Consider the following 26,177-nt stretch of genomic DNA (forward strand, 5'->3'; position numbering starts at 1 on the left):
GTCTGCACCCCCTGGCCTCCTCTTCCAATTTGCCCACACACCTACTCCTTACTGGGGCTTGAAATTCCCTGCCTTGCGTTCCTGGGAATCCAAGAGTGAATAATCAGCCACACAGAGTCACCACTGGGGTGTAGGTCCACACTGACCAACCACACGGATTCAAACATTTCCACCTTGGCCTTGGAAGAGGGGCTGTCACTTGTAGGAGGTCAGCTAAGAATTTGCCTAAAGTCAGAAAAGCAAGTATTCCCTGTCCCCACTCCCAGCTCCCCCACCCTAGGGGAAGGGACCCTGATGTAGGTTCTGAGACGGTCTCTATCCTCCGGAGGGGGAGCAGAAGGAAAGCAGAAGCTAAGGGCCAGAGGAGTCGGGATCATCTGGGCTGGCAGGATGAGACCCATGGAGAGCAGTGAGGTCACACCAAAGGCAGGCAGGAGGCCTTGACTGTCCCAAACAGAACCACGGAATTAGGCAAAGCCTTGCTCCTGATTCTACGCAAAGACAATCGGATGCAGGCCTGGAGCATCATCCAGAAGGGTGAGAGCAGGGATGGAAGTGAGCTGAACCATCAAAGACATTCTCAACCTAAGTTAAGTGAAGTGAAAGTCGCTCAGTTGTGTCCAACTCTTTGCGACTCCAAGAACTATACAGTCCATGGAATTCTCTAGGTCAGAATACTGGAGTGGGTAGCCTTTTCCTTCTCCAGGGGATCTTCCCAACCCAGGGATCGAACTCAGGTCTCCCGTATTGCAGGCAGATTCTTTACCAGCTGAGCCACAAGGGAAGCCCTCTCAAGCTAAAAGCAAATGAAAAACCTGTGTCAGGTTGCTTTTACTTCTGGATGCTGCTTCTAGAACAGATTTCTTCTTGTACCTGACTGTTCTGCTTTTCTGTGTGAGGCAAAGACCATGTCATGGAGTCTGGAGTTTGTTAGGAGCTTGTAGGACTCAGAGACAGTGAAGGGAGGGATATAAACTCAGCTCCTCTGTGCCCAGGGCTCTGCACTGCCAGCTGCCTTCCCAGCAGAGCAAGGACAGATAGTGTCCACAACAGGTGGCTACTGTCCACTCACGAGCTTGATGTTTTTAATTTCTGGCCCTTTTCCCTGTCTGGGTCACTGATCTGTCTTGGTCAGTGGGAGTCATGCTACACAATTTCGAGTTAGCTTCTTGGCCCTATAGCTAAACACTGGATATATGCCTTGTCCACCAGCAAGGCAGCTGCTTGGTTGATTGAACTCTCCCCAGCCCCCATATTTGAAATAGAACGTCCCTGCTCAAAAGACCTAATTGGCTTTCTCTGCCCTCTGCTGTCAGATGGTCCAGGCCTCCAACTTGTGGCTGGGCCCACTCACTCCTCATCACCCGCCTGTCTTCTTATAGGCAGGCCTTTTGCTTCCCAAGCAAGATCTTTACTAGTCGCTCCTCTGGATCATTCCAGAGAAGCTCTCGGAAGACAGCACCAAATCTTGTTCCCAAGCTCCACCAGACCCAGCCAGGGCTCAGCATGCTGTAGGTCCATGCAGACACCTGAGCGCATGGATTGAAGTTGGTGTCGGTGGCAGGATCAGCCCCAGGATATGCACATTGGGATCACCATCAGGGAGAGGCCCTGGCAAGGCTAGAGCCTCATGACAAGCCTCAGAGACTTTGGCCTCTCAGCACCAGTTGCTGTGGAATGAGGATCTGCCCAGGAAAGGGGCTCAGGGCCAAACTGTATGTCCTCATATTAGTATCAGCCAGGGGGGATTCCTGTCTTGGGATATGACTGAACAGAATTTTACAAACCTCTGACTTGGAAGCTTCATAAAAAAAAAAAAAAATGAGACCATGAAGGAGGAACCAGGAACAGCCCTTTGCAACACTAAGAAAGAAGCAAAAGGAGATTTAGCTCAGAGCCTAAAATGACAACTGAACACACATAGCTAATTTTACTCTCTCTGAAAACCCCACTAAAACTACCAAAAGAGATTTCCTGAAGATGAAAACCTCCCAAGGAGCTGGTGAACAGAGAAAAGACAACCACCAGCAAAGTGTGGGAGGCAGGAAGGCAAATGGACAAGAGGTGCTTGGCCTTGCAGAGCTGAGTCCTGACCCCATCATGGGGAGGGCTAAGAAACAGAACCTCCAAAGGCTTAGAGCCATGGGGCAGGTAACTGTGGGCAAAAAAAGGCAGCTAGGAGTGGTGATGATCTGTTTAAAGAGCCTCAGATCCTGGATGGTTGCCCACTCCAGATCACTGGATGGCTGGTCACCATGGAAGGGTATTCTTCGAGGAGGGTGAAGCAGGGGCTCTGTGGCCTGGGGGACTCCATGCATGGTGACAGAGGGGTGTCTTTCACTCTGAAGGCTAAAAGCCCCACCCAGCCCCCATAGCACCAACATCCTCCAGGCAAGAAGCTAGAAAAGTCTCTTCCCCCTCCTGCAGATTTTAGGAGAAACCTATGGATATAATTTTATTGTTTCCAAGCAGAGCCCTGAGCCAATCTCCCTAGAGAGAATTCCCAGTGGATAAGCCCACTCAATCCTCAGACCTTTGGGTAGCTCTGCAATCCCTTCCCCTAAATGTGAGTAGACAACCCAGGATTACCAGACATTGGGGGAAAGCTTTTGAGAGAAAGAGCCACCCAGGTGGGGACCTAGGGGTGTGGTGCACAACTTCAAAGAAATAGACATTAGGCAGGGAGGAGAAATAGACATTTAATATCCTCAAAGACAGCAGATAAGATATTGCATTTAGGAACCAAGAGCAGGATGCTATTTTAAGGAGAACATTTAGAGAACAAAAAAGGACTGGAAAATTAAACGTGTGAGAACAGAAACAAAACCCTCAACAGACAGGTTGGAAGATGGAAGGGAGGAGCTATCCCAGAATGCAAAGCAAAAAGACAAAGAGGAGAAAAATAAGAAAGGATGAAAGAATTAGATGACCAGTTCAGGCGGCCTAGGACCCATACAAAAGCAACCCTTCTTTCCATTCCATCCTGCCTGAAAGAGTTATTTAATTCTATAAATTTCCCAGAAATGAGTTTCCAAGTTCTCAGTAGAGCAGATGGAAATTGACCCATATCAAGGCATATTATCACACAAAGCAAAGCACTGAAGAAAAAAAAAATAAAGTGAAATCGCTCAGTTGTGTCCGACTCTTTGCGGCCCCATGGACTATAGCCTGCCAGGCTCCTCCATCCATGGGATTTTCCAGACAAGAATGCTGGAGTGGGTTGCCATTTCCTTCCCCAGAGGAACTTCCTGAACCAGGGATCAAACCCAGGTCTCCCGCATTCCAAGGACCCACCAGGGAATCCCAAAGAGAGAAAAAGGCCTCCACAAGTTTCTGGGCTTCATAGAAAAGAGCAGAGGTCTTTTCTTCAGAGGTCTCAACAACAGCAGAAGCTAATAGATAATGGAGCAGTGCCTTCAAAGTGTTGAAGGAAAATATTTTCTGGCCTAGAATCCATTATGTAGCCAAATGAACAATCTAATGTGAAATTAAAATAAATATGTTTGCATGTGCAAGGTCTCAGACAAATTTACCCACCATGTGCCATTTCTCAGGAAGCTATTAGAGGATGTGCTACAATAAAACAAGGGAGTAAAGCATGAAAGAGGATGACAGTGGGTAGATGAAACAATGGATCCAGTAAGAGAGGGAGAGAGGAAGGGAATTCCACAGAATCAGAGAGAAGGGAGATCTCTGTCTAGATAAGAGCATGTGGTGACACATTCAACTGTCCAATACATAGACCTGCTGAGAGCTATCATCACTCAAATGCCTTCTGACATCATACCACCCTTTTAATGCCAGTTGCACCTGCCAGGTTCTTATCCGTACTTGGCCTGTACAGGTCCAGGTCCCGATAGAGTTTCAGCTCTCCTCTGCAAGCATGGCACCAGTATAAGCTGAAGACACTCATTTCCCCCATCAGAAGTGTGCTATTTTGTTTTCTTAGAAATAGAAGGATGGCCATGGTTAGCTAAGAAACATAAAATTCAGATCCGTCTATTTCTCCATCCCCACCAATCTACCAGACATCCCAGCTGGGGATGGACCTGTTTCCCAGGCAGCCCCATGACCTTGCCAAGAGCTTTCTAGAACAGATGCCATGGTCCATTCAGGGCCAGTGAGTACACTGACTACCTAAAAAGGGCTCGAGTAAACTCCCAGGCAGCTGAGGCCAGTCTGTGATCCCCAAGACTCTTCTCTTCTCCCAGGCTTCTGTGAGTAGCAGCCCAAAGTGGCCCCAAACAGAAAGGATGTCATGGCTAGCTCTCTATGTTAATCAGCTTGCACATAAGACGACACTAAAACAGTAATATGTTTGAAGAAAACACAGTCCAAGGGACTTCTTTGTCCCTGTCGGTCTTTTATGACCAGCTGGTGGGCTATCGGAGAGTGTACTTTACATCTATTAGCAGGCTTCCTTGTCTGGTCATTTAATCCAACAGAGAAGGTTACTTAATGCAGTCATAACCTCCTTGCTAAGAATAAATATTTCACTCTCTGTCTCTGTCTCTCTCTACACATAGGCACACACACACAAACACACTCCAATATTTGTGTTACATATAAATATGTAAATATTTTCATTTCCCCACCACCATTGCTGGATATCTGGGCTTTCCCCTTTGGCCACAGTCCAGGACGTGGTAGGATACTCTGAAGAAGTGCTCTTTATCTTAGTGATCTCCCGGTAGGGAAAGTTCCGCAGGTCCTACTATATGAAGTGGATGAACCTAGAGCGTTATACAGAGTGAAGTAAGTCAGAAAGAGAAAAACAAATATGAACACATATATACGGAGCCTAGAAAAAGGTACTGATGAACCTATTTGCAGGACAGGAAGAGAGATTCAGACATAGAGAACAGACTTCCAGACACAGCAGGGGAAGGAGAGGGTGGGATGAATGGAGAGAGTTGCATTGAGATACAGACATTGGGCTTCCCTGGTGGTTCAGATACATGACCATGTGTAAAGCAGAGAGCTGACAGGAAGTTGTAGAGTGCAGAGAGCTCAGCCTGGGGATCTGTGACAACCTAGAGGGGTGGGACAGCATAGGAGCTGGGAGGGAGGTTTAAGAGGAAGGGGACATGTGTGTGTCTATGGCTGATTCGTGTTGATGTATGGCAGAAACCAACACGATGTAAAGCAATTATCCTCCAATTAAAAATAAATTTAAGAAAAGATTCTCACACACAAAATGCGGGGCAGCCGTGCAAGAGCTTCTAGTCTGTAGGGCTCCGGGGCTTGTATCTCTCTGGATCCTGTGAAATATAGGTCACAATGAAACCTTGGAGGTCAGAGACACCAATCCAAGAACTTAACAAGAGACAACGTGGAGGTTGACTGGCTCAGGCCCACGCCTCTGCTCACAGCCAGTGGGGAGGCACCCAACACGCGCCCAGCCTCGACAGGGGCCCCAACAGCTGGACCGGCCTCCCAGTCTTCCCTCACACCTGAACAACGGTCCCAAACTTTGCCCACTCCCGGTGCTCTGGACCCTGATTCCTGGCAGACAGACAGACAGGGTTCTCTTTTTCTCCAAGAAGGGAGGGCTCAGATTTAAGCAGCTTTCTTTCCTCTCATCTTCCATCCATGCTCAACTCCTCCTGCTGCTCTCTTTCCTTTCAAATCCTCTCCCCATACTGGTCTAGCCCCCTTGGGCTTCCTCCTCTTCCACTTTCCCTGCTCTGAGGAGCTCTAGCCTAAAAGCGTGGTCAATCCACACCCATCCTTTGAGAACAAACCCTAGTGATGCTCTCCTGCCATTGCCTTCCCTTTTATCACAAGTGGTCCCCACCTCCTCTCCAACATCCCCCTGGAAATGGCTCTGCTGGCGTCCCTAGAGACCAACTGGCCTGTGCCCCTTCCTCCACACAGTGAATCATTCAAGGGGTTGCCCCCAAGCGGACCACAGCATCTGTTCTGGGAGGCTCTTGGCTCTGTCACCCCTTGTTATGAAAGTTGGATGGTGCCTGGGAACCCTCTGCTGGCTCCTCGGCCTTCTCAGCAGGGAACAAGGCAGGTGGCATGTTCTCCACTCCCTTTCTAGAACTTTCTCTCTGTTCTTCCCTCCCGAGGCAGCTCCCTCTGCATCTCCCTTTGGTTCCCTTGCTCCTCCTTAAATGCCCGCTTTCCCTGAGACTCCACTGTCAGTCCCTTCATGTTATTTTCCTTGATGATCTCATCCCCTCCCTTGGTGTCACTGTCGCGGGCATCATCCCGGCATTTCAGAGCTGGAGGCAACTCCAGAAAGATGAGACAACTGAGGTCAGCGTGTCCAGGTGCCCTGAGGGGGCCTCCCAATGCCTGGGTAGCAGCTCTGGACCCTGAACCCCGCCTCTGGCTCCGCCAGTAGTCCTGCCCCCACCCCCCCCCCGCCCCCCACCACACTGCCTCTTATTTCACATGCAGGGGAGCAGGTGGGTGCATCTGCAATGTCACACACACACTTCCAGACTTGATATTTTATTTAAGAGCAGGCAGCTCTATATCAGTACCCAGTTGCTTTCAGTTCTGACATTTATCTTCTCCAAAGGAGGGTGAGCCACTTGCAAATCGTCCCATCTCTCCTCCCACGTGGCTGGGAAATGTCAGAGGGAGATCCAGGCAGCTCAGGATCCCTGGCCCACATCGAGCACATTTCACTCTTTGGGCTGCTTGGTAACCCGGCTGCTTTGGGAGAGCTGAGAAGGCCTGGGAAATTGCATGAGAGGAGCCAGCAGAGGGTTCCCAGGCACCATCCAACTTTCATAACCAGGGGCGGCAGTCAGAGCCAAGAGCCTCCCAGAACAGATGCCGTGGCCCGCTCGGGGGCAGCTGGGTCCTTCCCGATCTTCTCAGATCTGCTTGTTTTGAGTGGGACCCATGCCACGTCTTAGAGCTCTGCCTGTGATTGCACAATAATACCCACCCAGAAAACAAATTAAAAATAGGAAAAATCCATCCGAGGCGTGTGTCTGCTGAGGCAGAGTGCTGTCAGATTGCTAGGCAACCCCGGGCGATCCTGTGGGAAGGTCTGTGCTAAGCTTGTTCCACAGAAGTAGCACTCTTGTCCCTGTTGTGTGGATGTGCTCAGCTGAATCTGAGCAAGGTCATGGACAGAGGGAAGGCACAGGCTGCCTGAGCCGAAGACGTGCCCATCCGCTTGGACAAATGGATTTTCCAGAGGACAGAGAAGAGGCCGAGGGTGTCTGCAGGATAAGAGGCATCTGGGAGCATGCTGGAAAATCTATCTAGTTTCCCATGTTCCCCAAATCCAGGTGCTTAGAATTGTGTAGGCAACATGCTTGAATCTTAACTGACTTACCCATTCCGCTGTCTTCATCACCTTCAGTCAGAGGTGAATTAAGCAGGTTCAGAGGCTGGAGACAGGAGGAGGAGAAAGGAAAGAGGGATGCATGGCCAGAGCTGGTGGAGGAGCAGGGAGGAAGCAGAGCTGGGAGCACCCAGGCACTGCTGTGCTTGGCTTTGTGCTCCCAAGGCCAAGACGGAAGCACATGCTCTCTCTTTACAGTTTCATCCAAACCGCACTCACAATAACATGTTTGTGGATGGTACAACATTGGTTGTGAGCATAAAATACTTGTAAAAGGAAAAGGTGGGGGATGCAGCATTATGAAAAATAACAAGAATTTTCCATTAGACTTGAAGGTCTTTAAAACAAGGATGAAGTCAAGAGAGCTTCTTCCCTTTTCCGAGGCTCCACAGAGACAACCCAGGGTGAAAGCAAAAGGGTGTGTCAGCTTCCCGGGGCTCCCATCACACAAAACCACCGGCTGCAAAACAACAGAGATGTATTCTCTCACAGTACTGAAGGTGAAAAGGTATCAGCCTGCTGTCTCAAAGGCTCCAGGGAGAAATCATGCCAGGCCTCCCTTCTGGCTTCTGGTTGCGGCCGATGGTGCTTGGCATCCTTGGCTTGTGGCAGCATTGCTCCAGTCTCTGCCTCTGTCTCCATGTGGGTTTGTCTCTGCATCCTCTTCCCTTTCTTATAAGGATCTCAGTCATTGGATTGAGGGCGCACTCAAACTCAGCACAACTTCATCTTAACTATTCAATAATTGCATCTGCAAAGACACTGTTTCCAAATAAGGACCTATTCTGCGGTCTGGGTGGGCATGAATTTGGGGGGACATTATTCAACCCACTCCCGGGGAATTAATAATGAAATCAGACGAGCTTCAGAGCAGACAGGTGTTGGCCATCATCTGGCCCAGCCTGTCTCTCTCTCTCTGTTACAGCACCCAGATATAGCATCCCCAGCTCTGCCTGGGCACTGCCATGGCGGTGCGCTCCCCACCTCGCATGACGGCCTCCCCATTAGAGGAGAGCCTGCACTGCAGGGAAACCTTCCTCTCAAGAGGACGCGGACTCTGCTGCGGTCATGGTCCTGCTGAATCTCGGGACTTTGCACAAGTCCCGGCATCAGTCCCACCACAGCTGGGTGGCAAAGAGGACACGTAATTCCCCGCTTTAGACATGGAGTTTCCACTGAGATGTCCTAACCATCGCTACAGCACAGGCTGCCTCGTTCCCAGTCTGTTTCTTCTGCGTGGTTTCTGTGCGTATGCCCAAACAGGTGAGGGTGGGGGTTTCGACTTATTTCTGTTAAATTGAATCCAAATGGTCATCTATGTTGATTCTGCCATCTTGACACATTATTGAATGGTTAAGACGAAGTTGCGCTGAATTCGAGTGCGCCCTCAATCCAACTTTTCACCTTCAGTCTGCATCATCCCTGGGTTGAAAGCATGATAGGAAAGCCTGGTCCAGACCCGTGAGTAACTGAATACAGTGCCCTCCCACACGCCTGAGTGGGTAGCTTGCCGTAAGGATGTACATTTTCAGGGTACCGCTATTAAATAATCTAAGTAACTAACATAGTTAGAAAGAACACTTCACTGAATCACTTTGGATGGCTTTTATCATTAAAGTTTGGAATCTACTGAGTGCCTTAATGGAAAATTCAGACCTTTACTATTTCCATAAACTTTTTTCTTCCAGTTCTGTTAAGACAAAATTGATATAACATTATATTAGTTTAATGTGTACTACATAATGATCTGATATATGTATATATTGTAGTAACTGCCAAATAATTTAGTTCATGTCCATCACTTCAAATTTTTAAATTTTCTTTTAGTCTGTGAACTGAGTTGACAGTTGTTGGGGTGGCTGAAATGACATCAGTTTCACTGGGACATGACCCGATCGATGTCCTCTAGAAACCAAAGGCAGCCCACCCCCTCCCCAGTCACTGAAAGCTCACATAGGCAGGAAAGGCTGCAGTCCCCATGGGGTGCTGGCTGTTGTCACATGGCTTCTGGCAAATATGTAATGGCACATACATCCTACACGTCAGGGCATGTGTTAATGACATGGCTTGGGAGTCACCCCGAAGGAGGCAGAAGAATAAATAACAGAGGAAAGAAAACTTCAGGTGGATCGTAGGCCGCTTAGAACCTGACATTTTTACACTGTGGCTTAATTTCCATGCTTCCTCCCAGAGACCTCAGGGCACCGTGTTATCTCTGTGTCCCGTACACATGGTCCTGTACAAACACGCCTGATTGCGTCCCCAACAACAAAGGCGATGCCGGTCACCACCACCAGCCAGATTCCCAGTTCCGAGGCCTTCTGCCTGACCAGAGCAACAGCAGGATGCAAGCCACCTCCCTCCAGCTCCAGGGGACTCCGGACAAGGCACCCATCCTGGGGAGGGCTGCCCACATTGCACTCCTCCCTGTGTCTAACACAGGCCCTGGTTCTCCAAAATAAAGCAGCACAGACACTGCAGGCCGCAGGCCGAGATCAAGGTGTTGACGGGCTGGTTCCTTCTCCCTGTTTCCTCACGTGATCATTCTTCTGTGCCCTAACCTTTTCTGATAAGGACACCAGTCATGTTGGATTAGGGCCCATCCATATGAACTCAGTGTAACCTAACTGCCTCTCCAAAGATCCCACCTCCAAATACAGGCATGTCCTGAGGTGCTAGGGGTTAGGACTTCAACATGTGAATCTGGGGGACAGTTCAGCCCATACACCCTGTTGACGTCCCTATCTCTCCTAACAGTCGGAGTTCCCAGTCCTGAAATTCAGCCATACCTCTCACTCCTCCTTCCCCTCCCTGCTCAGCCCCATCTACATCCTAACTAAAGCTGCATTTTTGTCTCCATCCCGCACTGAATCTCCAGGTGAAGTTGAGAGGTGGACTGGGCAGATGTCACTTTTGACACCTGTGTGAGGCGTGGCAACCCGGGGCCACGGGTCTTCCACCGCTTCCCAGCAGACCTGGTCTCCTGGCCCATCCAGGGGAGCACCCCCGCTGCCGGCTGGGCCTCCTGTTTTGTTCCCAGCAGTGGCAATAAATGGCCCAATGTACCCAAATCCTTGGACCAGGGCCCCCAGTGTGTGCATACTCAGGACAGTCAGCCCCCTGGGATGTCTAGGACAGATTTCTACCAAAATAAGATGAACATTGAAAATGAAACACTAACTCCCCCGGGGACTGTTCACTGAGCCTGGCCCTATGGCCACAGGCCCCCTCACCCCCTTGACCGGTTCTTGAGAAATGAGATGGTGGGCTCCCATCTCGTTTGGTGGGGAGGACAATCCAAGACCAGAGGACAGAGGGCCTGGGTGCCCAGCTCAGCCTGGCCTCCCGTGTGATGGGGACCTTCCGTGGGCATCTTCAGGGCTTGGTTTGCTTCTATGCTAATGTACAGGGACAGACCTCATGACCCTCAGTCCATCTCCAGGGCTGGGAGCCTACAGTTCTCTCTGAAGCAGCCTGGCTGCCCCAGACCAACTCAGCAGTGCCAGTGCTCAAAGGAGACGTGGGGGCAGGAAGAGAGGTGAGCTGCCTATTGTTTCAAGAGATCTCCCTCCTTCTACCTCCCCCTCTGGAAGCTCATTCTTTTCCAAAATAGCTCTTGTGCCTCCTTCCCTCCTGTCTCCTCCCTGCTTCCGGGAGCTTCATGGCCAAGTCCCACCTGGCAAGGGGGAAGAGCATCAGGGGAGGGAGGGTATGGCTCTCAAGCTGCAAAATTTCAAAATCAAACAATGACCCCTCCATCCCTCAATTAACCACCCCCTCAGGAGCAGACTAATATAAGGAGCCTTGTTCTCAGGCCAGGTCCCCTGCTCCAGGGTCCTCACAGTGCCCAGTACCGAGGAAAGGGATCATCTGAGCATTTAGAAGCCCATACACACTTGCCTCTTCCTGCTCTGCTGGGGGAACCCGACTCCAAATGGAGTGTTGACCTTTCCTTGGCCAGGCTGTGGCCGCTCCCAACCTGGAGGGTCCTCCTCTGCCCCAACACAAGATCAGGCCTACGGATGGTCAACCAACCTTGGCCAATTACTTTGGACCCCACACTGACCCTTGACCCAGATGCGCCCTCTGTTCAGCTTTCTGCAAACCCAGCTCACTCCCCACTCATCTCTCCGCCAACTCCCCTGGACAGTGAGACTTATTCTGATCTGTGACTTCAGGGCTAACACAACAAACCAACGGCCCAGTGCACCAATGCAATTTCCTGCAGAATCTTTGGCAGTCGTGACACACCACATATCAGGCTGAAGTGGCCGGGAGCAGGGAACAGCCAGGAAAACCTTGTGCCTTTTTTTAAACTAAGATGAAATTCACATAACCTAGAATTAACCATTTTAAAGTGTGCAGTTCAGTGCTATTTAGCACATTCACAATATTGTGCAAAAATAACCCCTATCTAGTTCCAAAACATTTCCATCACCCCAAAAGGAGACCCTGTGCCCACCCAGCAGCCACTTCTTTTTCCCCCAACCCTGTGCTTTTTGATGCTAAATGAATAAAATGCAAATTTTTCCTACTATTCTTGCTCCAAAGCATTGGCGCTTTTTGAATAGGACTGTCATACTGTCCTCATCTTCTTGGCTTGCCCACTTAACACTCACGGATGTTCCAAAAGTGTCACATGAAGGGACAGGCAGTCTTAAGCTGCCTTCATGAACAACTTTGCCATTTACCCAAAGACAGTAATTCCTCATGCATTCATTTATCCAACATATATTCTTTGAGCACCTTCCTAGGGCCCAGCTCTCGGTCAGTCAGTGTCTCACAGGCATGAAAAGGATCTGATGCGGCCCTCCAGGCACTGGGTGCTAAGTTTGGGAGGCAGAAGGGTAAACAGCACAATGACAATGTCACATGGTAAAGCGATTTGAGAAAAACATGAAGAAACACTCCACCCACGGAGTGGCCTTGCCATCCTCTATCAGTATTTTCATCCACACTCCCACATGTTAACATGGTTGTCTTCACCTCCAACACCATCTTTAAACACCAAAGATGGGGACACATATGCTGGATGAGACTGCAACAGGAGGGGGCTTGAAGAGGCAACTCACAAAGAAGACTTAAAAAGGACCCCAAAGCACAGAAAGTGTCTAATCTCACCAGCCACCAAAGCAACGCTAATCAAAACACAAACAGACTTCCGCTTCTCCACCCGCCTGATTCTGAAACTGCTGATTGCATTCCGTGCTTCTGCTGGGAAGTGACCCTCTCCTGCACTAGCTGGTGGGGTCGAAGGGGGCATCTGTCTGGAGGGCAGATTGGTACTTGGATCAAAAGCTTCCAAAATGTGTTTAACCTTTAACTCAGCAATTCAACTCGTAGGAATTCACCCTAAGGAGAAACTCGGGAACGAACGCAAAGGTTTATCTTGGAAGATTTATGTACCAGAACATTTGCAGCATTGCTTATGACATCAAAAGACTGAAAACAAACTGCACATGCAACTCCTGGGTGCTTGGTAAATAACTTGTGCACTCATTAAAAGTCCTTCTGTAGAAGAATATTCGGTGCCATCGCAAAGTGCTCATAAGGCTTTGAATGGAAAGATTTCTAAAACAGTGTGCAGTGCAATGCCACTTACACTCTCCAGGCCCTGGAACAGGCTGGAGGGACACACTCTCTTGGCTGGAAGTGATTCCCTCCATACAGATGAACAATGGGTAATTTTTTATTGTTCTTTTTTGAACTTCATTGTATATTCTAAGTTTTCTATGTTGGATCTCAATCATATTTGTAACCAGGAAAAATATAAGGAGTAATTTTACGTTTTGATGAGAAATGTTACAGAGGCAGTTTATCTGCCAGTGTACCAGCTCGAAGCAGGAGGAAGAATCAGGACAGTTCCTGATAAAGGCAAGGCTCTACCTGCGGGGGTGAAAGGTCCCCGTGCCTTTGACCAAGAAGCTGAGGGAATACCATGGTCAATCTCTTGACTTTCCTTTTCAATTAAGTTTTGAGTTGACTTGCTGGTATCAAGTCGTCAGGAGTTCCCCATGTCTCTTTGAAGCTCACGGACCATCTTGGCAATACAGTCTAGCCCTTTCTCTGGGTCCTCTCAGGAGGAGCTCCCTCTTGGGTTTATTATTTTGAACTGAAGTTCTGGAAGTTTCATCATTACACAATAAATATTTTTGAAGCTCATGATTCATGAGCGCAATAAAAGAAAATTAATTTTTATTGAATTTCTACTGTGGGCTACACACCCAACATGCAATTTCCTCATTTAACCTTTGAAATAATGACTTGAGGTCGGTGTTACTGCCCCCAAATTACAGATAAGGAAAATGAGTCTCAATAACCCAGACTCAGAAAACTGGCCTTGGTCTCAGAAGCTGGCTTCTCCCAGAGCGTCTGATCTAAGGAGCCAGAGAGAAAAAGCCCCAAGGTGGGGGCCACGGTCTTTTTATAACCTCACAACCAGTAAGGGCTTTTGGTACCCAAACTTCACTCGGACCCCTTCTTAGAGAATGGACGGCCTGCAGAGGACAATGCTTGTGTCTCCACCCAGCCACAGGGATGTGGCAGCTGATGAACTAGGATGCCCGCCTCTGAGGGGGGCTGTCGGGGGAGACTGTCCAGCCGTGCGCACTGCCAGAATCTGAGCCCCCGTACTCGTGACTGCAACATCTCTGAAACCAGGAGACAACTCTATTGGGAGAACAAGCACTAATTAAATTTACTGGGATCATTGAAGAGGAAATTATTTAATATTCTGAACAGATTTAATATTTGAAAGCATGGACGGCCTTGATTCGTCGTGGACGGGTTCTTTGCCATGGGGCTTACATTTGATGGGATCCACACAAGCTAGGAGGAGGGGATGGAGGTGGCTGGAGGCTATGTTGTCCCTGGAAGCCAGAGGAGAGGGAGAGAAGCTGGGCATGGTCAGAGGGTGAGGTCCTTGTAACAACCCTCCACAGGGACCCTGGGCACTGCTATAGCAAGCTGGAAGTCTTGCTATATTCAGTTTCTGTGGCCCCATATCTGTGGGTCCCTAACATCTGCCTGCATTTGCCCCACCTTTCTGTAACCCAGAGCCCTTGTTGGCCAAGGTACCCACCTGAGTGAGAGGGTTCAGAGTCTTGTACCCCTTGGAACACATGATCTAAACACCCTTATGTCTCTTGGTGGAAGTGAGAAGAGATACAAACACTTCTGCTATGTCCTCAAGACACATGTCTGGACATTTCAGGAGCCACTCAGCCTTGTCACCACAGTGCCACCCAGGACCACCCACAGGTTCCTCTGAGAGCTGCTCCTGGAGGAGCCACACCCCACGCCCTCATCCAGGTGCCAGGACACAGCCTCCAGACTGAGCAGCAGCTGAGGCTTGACCACTGGGGCCCCTTTCTGGCTGGGGCTGGGGAGCCCAGGCTAGGAGTCAGTCACTGCCCAGCAGACAAGCTCAGGGTCACATCCCGTAGGCTGTGCTGCATCCATGGGGGCAACTGCAGGCCAGGAGACCAGCTCAGCCAACCCAAGGCAAGGCCTGCAGGACCCTTGAAGCCCTGAGAAGGGGAGGGGATGAGGAAGAGGTGGGTGAGCCCAACTTATTCCCTGATGGGGAGAAAATAGTTTCCCAATGGGAACCAGTGAGGTGGGGAGTGGGGTGCAGAAACTCTAGGTAAGAGCTTGGGCTAGCCATGGAGATGAGGAATTCCCACCCACTCCTCAGATACAAGGCAGAGAGTCAAAACATTTGGGGAGCAAGTGACAGAAACTCAACTCATCCAGCTTAATCTGAAAAGATAGTTCATTGGCACCCACTAATGGAGAGGAGCTGGGCTTGAAGACAACACATTACACACACACACACACACACACACACACAGACACCCTGGTCTTGCCTTTCCGCTGACCTAATCTCCCTGTTGGATATGTGTCCTGCATACACTACACTTGGAGGACAGAGCCCATGGCTGCTGCACATGGGGGCTTAGAGCCTCCCAGTTGAGTGGGAGGCTGCCCCCATCTGTGTCCCCCAGGACACAGAGCACATCTTCCCCCATCTCTGCTCAGGGAAGCCACAGTGAAGGATACGGATCTTCTCGAATCAGTGTGGCCCATCCAACACCACGGCCACCCTGAGAGGGGGGCACACTGCACCTGTGGAGTGAAGGGACATGCAGGCCATGTGGATCAAGGCAGGCAGAGACCACAGCAGCTCCAGCCCAAGGGTGCCTGGTCCTACATGCCCAGTGAGCAGCCCATGGCTGCGTGGCACCAGAGCCACCAGCCAAGAAGTTTGGAGGCCAAAACCCGCAACATGGAGCTCAGAGGAGGCACCTGGTCAAATTCCAGACCAGGCAAATGGTAGCACCCGCCTTCAGAGTGATTGTTTTTAAAATTGTCGGTGATTCTATCTGCTTCACATGTCAGGGGCTAGAGTTTGGACATGCTTTATAATTGTAATTAAAATAAACCAAGTGCCAGGAGGGTCAGTAGGATTTTACACCGTGAGGCTCCTCTCATCCTTCTGACCCTTCCGACTGGAAGTTTCCCAGAGCCGGTGTCCCCTGACATGCTACTCTTGGAAGAAAAGAACCCTAAGTCTGCAATTTTCTTTTTTTCATTGTCTCTCCCACTTAGTTCCCTGTTAAAACAGGTCCCCATACCAGTCTGGAATCCCTATTCAAGCACCTAAACCTTCATAAAATAACTCAAAGGCCAGTCCCAGCTTACTGATGCTCTTAACCTATCTCCCATAGTCTTTGGTGGCTCAGCTTCTTCGATGTGGAGCTTACGTAGCTTTCCTGGCTTCAGGTATCCATTGGAGGCAGGGAAGACTGACCACGGGAGTCCCAGAGTCCAGAACAAATGCCTCTCCTGTGCTTTCTGAACACTGGCCTGTGAAGAACCACAGGTTCCCCTGTACTTGACCATGGCTCAGCCCCTGCCCACTTTGTCATCAAAACCACTGGCAAGTGGCTGGGGGTGCTGTCCCACCCCTCCCTGCAGGTCCTCAAGAGCCAGTAGCAGAGTGAACCCTACTTCTATCTTGTATGCCCCTGTGTTCCATTTCAGAGGACCTGCAGTCTGTCTGCCATTGCTCTTCCCTAAGACAGGCTCAAATCCACGTCCAAAGTGGACTTTCTGGGCACACTGAGCTGTGGACACTTTTCCCAGCCTACAAAGACTCATCTCCAGGGGTTCATAAAGCACCCACTACCATTCATCTCCGTCTAATGAGCGTGGGTGATACGCTGCAGGATGCCCAGGAGCATCCTTGGGGAGCCTTCAAGGAAATTGATTCAGAGAGGATGCGAGCGGCGAGGGGTCAGCGCTTGGTCCAAAGGGACCTGGCCTGTCACTTACTATCAACACATCCTTGACTTCACTTGTTTCTCTGACTATAAAATTGACTCTGACTTAGATGATCTCTAGGGTTTCTCTTGGTTCTAAAATTCTCTGCTTCTGTAATTCAGGAAGAAGCTCTGAGGCATGGATGAGACAGGCCCAAAGCTTGGAAGGTTACAGTCAATGGTTGGAGCATTCAGAGGTTTCCTGGCATCCCTAAGACTCAGCCTGCACACAGGCTTTGGCACGTGAGCCACTTCTTAAAGGTACCCCAAAAATGGGTACCCGAACACTGGAAGCCTGAACATTCCGACCTCTTTGAGAGGTTGGAAAGAATGGCTATAAAGGAGTCCTGGAAGCCTGGGGCCTGATGGCTTCACTGGCCAAGTGAGGTGACATGCAGCCATGTGAAGCCACATCCCCTCCCTGCCCCCGTTCAAACTATTTCCCTGGATGCAGAGCTTAAAGCTGGGGAGACTGAGAGAAAGTCACTTTCATGACAATAATAAAATGAATTATTTTAAAATCTTGCAGTGGAGAATACTTAATATTATATAAAACACAGAAGCCAAAAAAGGAAAAGAGTTTTGACAAAAAGATAAACTTTTGCATCAGAAAAATAAATACTATCAACAAAGTTAAAAGAAAAATTAATACAATGAGAAGAGATTTATATCACATATAGCAAGCAGGGCAAAGGCTAACAGAGTTCTGCCAAGAGAACACACTGGTCATAGCAAACACCCTCTTCCAACAACACAAGAGAAGACTCTACACATGGACCTCATCAGATGGTTGACACCAAAATCAGATTGATTGTATTCTTTGCAGCCAAAGATGGAGAAGCTCTATATAGTCACCAAAAACAAGACCAGGAGCTGACTTATTGCCAAATTCAGACTGAAATTGAAGAAAATGGAGAAAACCACTAGACCATTCAGGTATGATCTAAATCAAATCCTTTATGACTATACAGTAGAAGTGAGAAATAGATTGAAGGGACTAGATCTGATAGATAGAGTGCCTGATGAACTATGGACGGAGGTTCATGACATTGTACAGGAGACAGGAATCAAGACCATACCCAATAAAAAGAAATGCAAAAAAGCAAAATGGCTGTCTGAGGAGGCCTTACAAATAGCTGTGAAAAGAAGAGAAGTGAAAAGCAAAGGAGAAAAGGAAAGATATACCCATTTGAATGCAGAGTTCCAAAGAATAGCAAGGAGAGATAAGAAAGCCTTCCTCAGAGATCAGTGCAAAGAAATAGAGGAAAACAATAGAATGGGAAAGACTAGAGATCTCTTCAAGAAAGTTAGAGATACCAAGGGAACACTTCATGGAAAGATGGGCTCAATAAAGGACAGAATGGTAGGGACCTAACAGAAGCAGGAGATATTAAGAAGAGGTGGCAAGACTACATGGAAGAACTGTACAAAAAAGATCTTCACGACCCAGATAATCATGATGGTGTGATCACTCACCTAGAGCCAAACATCCTGGAATGTGAAGTCAGGTGGGTCTTAGAAGCATCACTACGAATGAAGCTAGTGGAGGTGATAGAATTCCAGTTGAGCTATTTCAAATCCTGGAAGATGATGCTGTGAAACTGCTGCACTCAATATGCCAGCAAATTTGGAAAACTCAGCAGTGGCCACAGGACTGGAAAAGGTCAGTTTTCATTCTAGTCCCAAAGAAAGGCAATGCGAAAGAATGATCAAACTACCGCACAATTTCACTCATCTCACACGCTAGTTAAGTAATGCTTAAAATTCTCCAAGCCAGGCTTCAGCAATACATGAACCGTGAACTTCCTGATGTTCAAGCTGGTTTTAGAAAAGGCAGAGGAACCAGAGATCAAATTGCCAACATCCGCTGGATCATGGGAAAAGCACGAGAGTTCCAGAAAAGCATCTACTTCTGCTTTATTGACTATGCCAAAGCCTTTGACCATGTAGATCACAATAAACTGTGGAAAATTCTGAAAGAGATGGGAATACTAGACCACCTGACCTGCCTCTTGAGAAACCTGTATGCAGGTCAGGAAGCAACAGTTAGAACTGGACATGGAACAACAGACTGGTTCCAAATAGGAAAAGGAGTATGTGAAGGCTGTATATTGTCACCCTGCTTTTTTAACTTATATGCAGAATACATCATGAGAAACGCTGGGCTGGAGGAAGCACAAGCTGAAATCAAGATTGACGGGAGAAATATCAATAACCTCAGATATGCAGATGACACCACCCTTATGGCAGAAAGTGAAGAGGAAATCAAAAGCCTCTTGATGAAAGTGAAAGAGTGAAAAAGTTGGCTTCAAGTTCAACATTCAGAAAATGAAGATCATGGCATCTGGTCCCATCATTTCATGGCAAATAGATGGGGAAACAGTGGAAACAGTGGCAGACTTTATTTTTCTGGCTCCAAGATTGCTGCAGATGGTGATTGCAGCCATTAAATCAAAAGCCACTTACTCCTTGGAAGGAAAGTTATGACCAGCCTAGACAGCATATTAAGAAGCAGAGACATTACTTTGCCAACAAAGGTCTGTCTAGTCAAGGCTATGGTTTTTCCAGTGGTCATGTATGGATTTAAGAGTTGGACTATAAAGAAAGCTGAGCACCGAAGAATTGATGCTTTTGAACTGTGGTGTTAGAGAAGACTCTTGAGAGTTCCTTGGACTGCAACCAGTCCATCCTTAAGGAGATCAGTCCTGGTTGTTCGGTGGAAGGACTGATGTTGAAGCTGAAACTCCAATACTTTGGCCACCTGATGCCAAAAGCTGACTCATTTGAAAAGACCGTGATACTGGGAAAGATTGAGGGCAGGAGGAAAAGGGGACGACAGAGGATGAGATGGTTGGTTGGCATCACTGACTTGATGAACATGGGTTTGATAGTCTCCAGGAGTTGGTGATGGACAGGGAGGCCTGGCGTGCTTCAGTTCATGGGGTCACAGAGTCGGACACGACTGAGCGACTGAACTGAACTGATAAAAAGATTGATCACCTTCATAAATAGAAAGTGAAAGTGAAGTTGCTCATTCGTGTCCGACTCTTTGCGACCCCATGGACTGTAGCCTACCAGGCTCCTCTGTCCATGGGATTTTCCAGGCAATAGTACTGCAGTGGATTGCCATTTCCTTCTCCAGGGGATCTTCCCTGCCCAGGGATCGAACCTGGGTCTCCCACATTGTAGACAGACACTAGTTCTGGCAAATTAATAAGTATAGGACAACCAGTAGTGAAACCACTAGTCCATAGAAAAATATAAATGAACATTAAACATAGGAAAAGATATTCAACTTCCCTCATAAAGAAATTCAACTAATATCAAGAGACCATTATTAAGTTTCAAATTGGCAAAATAGTTAACAATACACAATACTAGATGATACACAGAAAATGGACTAAACTGGCAAAATCTTTCAGAAGGACTATTTGGTGATACTCATTAGTTTTTAAATGCACATTCCTTTTGATTTAACAATTCCATTTCCAGGGATCTATCCCACTAACTTACTCTCACAAGTAAGCCAACATTTACTTACAATAAATTAAGTGAATATTATTGTAGCAGCAGGAAATACACTGGGAGGGAGAGGGTCCACCCACTAGGAAATAAATTTTGAAATGCCCACATGATGGCATATTCCACAATCGTTCGTTTTAAACAAGGAAGACCTATATGTGCTGAAGAGGCTTCCCAGGGAGCTCAATGGTAAAGAATCCACTTGTCAATGCAGGAGAAATGTGTTCAATTCCTAGGTCAGGAATATCCCCTGGAGGAGGAAATGATAACTTGCTCCAGTATTCTTACCTGGAAAATGCCATAGACAGAGGAGATTGATGGGTTACAGTCCATGGGGTCACAAAGAGTCGGACACAACAGAGCAACTGAGTACACATGCATGCATATGTGCCGATAGGTCACTGGTTCCAAAGAAAGTTCCAGAACAATATATATAAAATCCTATTTAGGTAGGGAGAAAAGGGATATTCATAAATATATGTATACATACTGCTTAGTCACTTCAGTTCTGTCCGACTCTGTGCAACCCTATGGACTGCAACTTGTCAGGCTCCTCTGTCCATGGAATTCTCTAGGGTAATAGAGTGGGTTGCCATGCCTTCCTCCAGGGGATCTTCCTGACCCAGGGATCAAACCCAGGTCTCCTGCATCGCAGGCAGATTCTTTACCACTGAGCCACCAGGGAAGCCTGTGTGTGTGTGTGTGTGTGTGTGTGTGAAATTTTCCTGAAATACACACCACCAGCTTTACTAAGCTGTGGAAATTGGGTATTAAAAGAGAGGGTCAATCAGGGAGATTTTAGTTTCTACTTATTAACTTTTCTATACTGTTTTAATGTTTTTGCCGTGAGCAAACATACGTTGCTCATACGAAAATAAAAAAAAGCTTTCAGAGAGATGAGAAAGCTCTGGTTTTCTTGGTGAATTTAATTATCTCCACCACTTCACTTTTTTATTTTTAATGTTAGATGAGCTTATTGTAGGGAAAAAGTATAAAGTATAGATTTTCAACCAGAGACAAATACAAAAATCATTCATGATCCCACAATCAAAATATAATTACTGTTAATAAGTACACATCTATGCATAAGGGTGGTTTATATTTTAGATTATGTGTTTTTTTACCCTGCCCTGAGTCATTCCATTACTATAAATATGCTAGTATCTTCCAACAACAACATTAAATATTAATACTAGTATCTCCCAACAACAACAGTAAAACCCTCCCTTGACGCAAATCTCCCTCAAAACTGCACTACTTTTCTGCTCCCCTTTGAAGAAATATTTCTTAAAAGAGTTGTCTTTACATGCTGTTCCTACTTCATCCCTTCTCATTCTCTCCTCAAGTAACTCTAAACAACTTTCTTTTCACTCTTCTGCCAAGAAAAACTTCTGCCAAGATTACCAGTGACTCCCTCCCAACCCCAACCAACATGGCCAAACACGATGGTCAATCCTCACCCCCGATCACACTCACCCCTCCTCTGGCAGTGTGAACACAGTCATTAACTCACTTCCCTAGAAAGTCTCTTTTTGTTTGACCTCAGCAGAAAAACGTAACCTTTCTCTTTTGTAGGCTTTCTTACCTTAATCGAGGCCTTCTCAGTCACCTTGGCTAGTTTCCCCTCACCTTCCCAAACTCTAGACATTGAGGTGCTCAACAGCTAAATTCTAAGACATCTCCCCCACCGTGTATGAACGATATCACTTCTCCCATTCAGTCCTTTAAATACATATATATATTTGTAATATATTATATATAATATAACTATATATATATATAAAGTTATATATATATATATATATATATATATATATATATAGTCCTCCCTAGAGAAGCCACTAAAAAAGTGCAGTGGATAAGTCTACAAAGGTAATATATAAATTAACAGATTAAGTGAAAGTCGCTCAATCGTGTCCAACTCTTTGCTGCTCCATGGACTATACAGCCCATGGAATTCTCCAGGCCAGAATACTGGAGTGGGTAGCCTTTCCCTTCTCCAGGGGATCTTCCCAACCTAGGGATCAAACCCAGGTCTCCTGCATTGCAGGTGGATTCTTTACCAGCTGAACCACAAGGGAAGCCCAAAAATACTGGAGTGGGTAGTCTATCCCTTCTCCAGTGGATCTTCCCAACCCAGGAATTGAACCTGGGTCTCCTACATTGCAGGTAGATTCTTTACCAACTGAGCTATCAAGTGGAGAATAAATTAACCAAAATGAAGGAAGAAAACGAGGTATAAATGAACAATAACCAGGAACACAAACAGCAAAATTATAGACTTAATTCTGGCCATATCACTGATTAAATATAAATGTACTACACACCCCAGTGAAAAAGCAGAGGTTGTCAGCAACAGGAAAAGACTGAAAGTAGAAGACAGTTTAAAATGATACTAGGGTACAGCCACTATAGAGAACAGTGTGGAGATTCCTTAAAAAACTGGAAATAGAACTGCCATATGACCCAGCAATCCCACTGCTGGGCATACACACTGAGGAAACCAGAATTGAAAGGGACACGTGTACCCCAATGTTCATCGCAGCACTGTTTATAATAGCCAGGACATGGAAGCAACCTAGATGTCCATCAGCAGATGAATGGATAAGAAAGCTGTGGTACATATACACAATGGAGTATTACTCAGCCATTAAAAAGAATACATTTGAATCAGTTCTAATGAGATGGATGAAACTGGAGCCTATTATACACAGTGAAGTAAGCCAGAAAGAAAAACACCAATACAGTATACTAACAAATATATGGGAAATAGATGGGGAAACAGTGGAAACAGTGTCAGACTTTATTTTTGGGGGCTCCAAAATCACTGCAGATGGTGACTGCAGCCATGAAATTAAAAGAAGCTTACTCCTTGGAAGGAAAGTTATGACCAACCTAGACAGCATATTCAAAAGCAGAGACATTACTTTGCCAACAAAGGTCTGTCTAGTCAAGGCTATGGTTTTTCCTGTGGTCATGTATGGATGTGAGTTGAACTGTGAAGAAGGCTGAGCGCCGAAGAATTGATGCTTTTGAACTGTGGTGTTGGAGAAGACTTTTGAGAGTCCCTTGGACTGCAAGGAGATCCAACCAGTCTATCCTAAAGGAAATCAGTCCTGAATATTCATTGGAAGGACTGATGCTGAAGCTGACACTCCAATACTTTGGCCACCTGATGTGAAGAGCTGACTCATTTGAAAAGACCGTGATGCTGGGAGGGATTGGGGGCAGGAGGAGAAGGGGACAACAGAGGATGAGATGGCTGGATGGCATCCTGACTCGATGGATGTGAGTCTGAGTGAGTTCCGGGAGTTGATGATGGACAGGGAGGCCTGGTGTGCTGCGATTCATGGGGTTGCAAAGAGTCAGACATGACTGAGTGACTGAACTGAACTGAACTGAACACATATATATGAAATTTAGAAAGATGGTAACAACAACCCTGTATGTGAGATAGCAAAAGAGACACAGATGTATAGAACAGTCTTTTGGACTCTGTGGGAGAGGGTAAGGGTGGGATGGTTTGGTAGAATGGCATTGAAACATGTATATTATCATATGTGAAACGGATCACCAATCCAGGTGTGATGCATGGGACAGGGTGCTCGGGGCTGGCGCACTGGGATTACCCAGAGGGATGGGATGGGGAAGGAAGGGGGTTCAGGATGGGGAACACATGTACACCCGTGACAGATTCATGTCAATGTATGGCAAAACCAATATAATACTGTAAAGTAATTAGCCTCCAAAACAAAAATAAAATAATTAATTAATTAAAAAAATAAAATGATACTAGGCAAACAATAAAAAGAAGGCCAGAGGGGTTATATTAATAACAGATTAACTAAGCTTGAAGACAGTAATGCTCCATAATTTTAAAAAAAGAGTTAATTTATTAGGAAAAGTATAAAATCCACAAGCCTGAAGGATCAAATTGCAAAATTTCAAAATACATAAGGCAAAAATTGAAAGAATCAAAGAGAGAGTTCCACAATTATAGTTGGAGATTCTAACACCCCTCCATCAACTGTTGATAGAACAAGTCAACGAAAATCGGTAAGGAAATAGAAGACACAGACATGAACCATGTGGACCTAATTGACATTTACAGAACACTAAATCCAGCAATTGCAGATACTTATTCTTTCCAAATGTACACAGACTATTCACCAAACAGATCATGTGCTGAATCTCTGGGGAAAAACTCTCCAGTAATGACAGCAAGATGGAGAACTAGAAGATCTCAGTGCTCATCTTCCTCCAAAAAACGATGAATAAACAACTAGATACCAATGAAAACAGCAATGACGGAGCTCCAGAATACAACAAAGAGGCAGAAGAAACTCTGTGGGACACAAAAATCGAGGACGGATGCATAGAAAAGCATACCATTCCTCCTGCTTGAAGACAATGTGAAACTCTCTCCCACGTAAGACAACATGTGCTGAACTCAGGGTCTGCCCCTGCCTACCCTCCTGCCATCAGGCCTATAACTAGGTTGCTGCTGCTGCTGCTAAGTCACTTCAGTCGTGTCCAACTCTGTGTGACCCCATAGACGGCAGCCCACCAGGCTCCCCCGTCCCTGGGATTCTCCAGGCAAGAATAATGGAATAGGTTGCCATTTCCTTCTCCAATGCATGAAAGTGAAAAGTCAAAGTGAAGTCTCTCAGTCGTGTCCAACTCTTAGCGACCTCATGGACTGCAGCCTACCAAGCTCCTCCATCCATGGGATTTTCCAGGCAAGACTACTGGAGTGGGGTGCCATTTAAGTCACACCATAATCCAACCAGGAAAGTGGAAGGAAAGGGACAATACACACACACACACACACACACACACACACACCCCAGGAGCCAGGACATCTATCAGGACCCACAGGAGCATGTGGTTTGGGACCACATCGGTGGGGAGTTTGGTCAAGGAGGCTGGGGCACCACCAGCTAATGCTGGTGAAGGTTAGCCATGCGGTAGCTATGGTGGAAGGTCACTCATTGCCCCAACAAGCAGGGTTTGATTAGCCACCTGATGCTGGGTTCAGGATCTACATACAAGATCTACAACTGCAAGTAAAATACACACAAAATCTCTGCCTTTGAGGGATGTCCAGCATGGAAAGAGCAGAAATAAACAGGAAAGGTAACAATATAAGTGTATGAGTCCACACTGAGAGGGGTGCTGGGCAAGCTGTGAATAGATTCTGAGATGGCAGATGACATGCCCTGAACTTTCCCGAAAAGGCTAACATTAGGCGAGGCTCAAAGAGCAAGAAAGAGATTAGCATGGGAGATAGCTCCAAAGCAGGTAAGAGCTCAGGTGTGTGCCACAAACCAAAGGGGATTGGAATGAGGGGAGCTGGAATGTGGTAGGCAAGGGGATGGGGTTGGAGAGGGTCAGCAAAAGCCAGATTATACCAGGGTTTTAGCTCATGCCCAAACCTTTAGAGTCCATGCAGATACAACACAGTGGAGGGTTTCAGCAGGGGAAAATGTGCGAGGACTGACAGTTTTAAATGCCCATTCTGGCTGCAGCACTAGAACTGACTGGGGTGAGAAAAACAGACCAGTTGGAGAGCTATTAAAGTCCAGAAGTAGGACTTCCCTGGTGGGTGAGTGGTTAAGAATTCACCTGCCAATGCAGGGGACATGGGTTTGATCCTGGCCTAGGAAGACTCCACATTCCTCAGGGCAGCTAAACTACTGAAGTCCGCGCATCCTAGAGCCCATGCTCTGCAACAAGAGAAGATATTGCAGTGAGAAGCCCATGAACTGCAGTTAGAGAGTAGCCCTCGCTCGCTGCAACTAGAGAAAGCCCACACACAACAATGAAGACTGAGCACAGCCAAAAATAAATAAATAAAACTGTAAAAATAAAAAAAAATAAAGTCTGGGAGCAGTCGGGAATCACCACAATGGTGGCCTGTAGTCAGGCAGCAGGTCTTAAAACCTCCCTCACTTCTGACACCAAGTGCAAGCTGGGGTCCTCAAGGCCACGCTGGGGTTTGATGATCTTCTGGAAGG

Source organism: Bos grunniens, chromosome 19, assembly GCF_055505025.1.
Source record: "Bos grunniens cultivar Pamir isolate PY7600 chromosome 19, Bosgru_T2T1.0, whole genome shotgun sequence".
Taxonomy (NCBI): domain Eukaryota; kingdom Metazoa; phylum Chordata; class Mammalia; order Artiodactyla; family Bovidae; genus Bos; species Bos grunniens.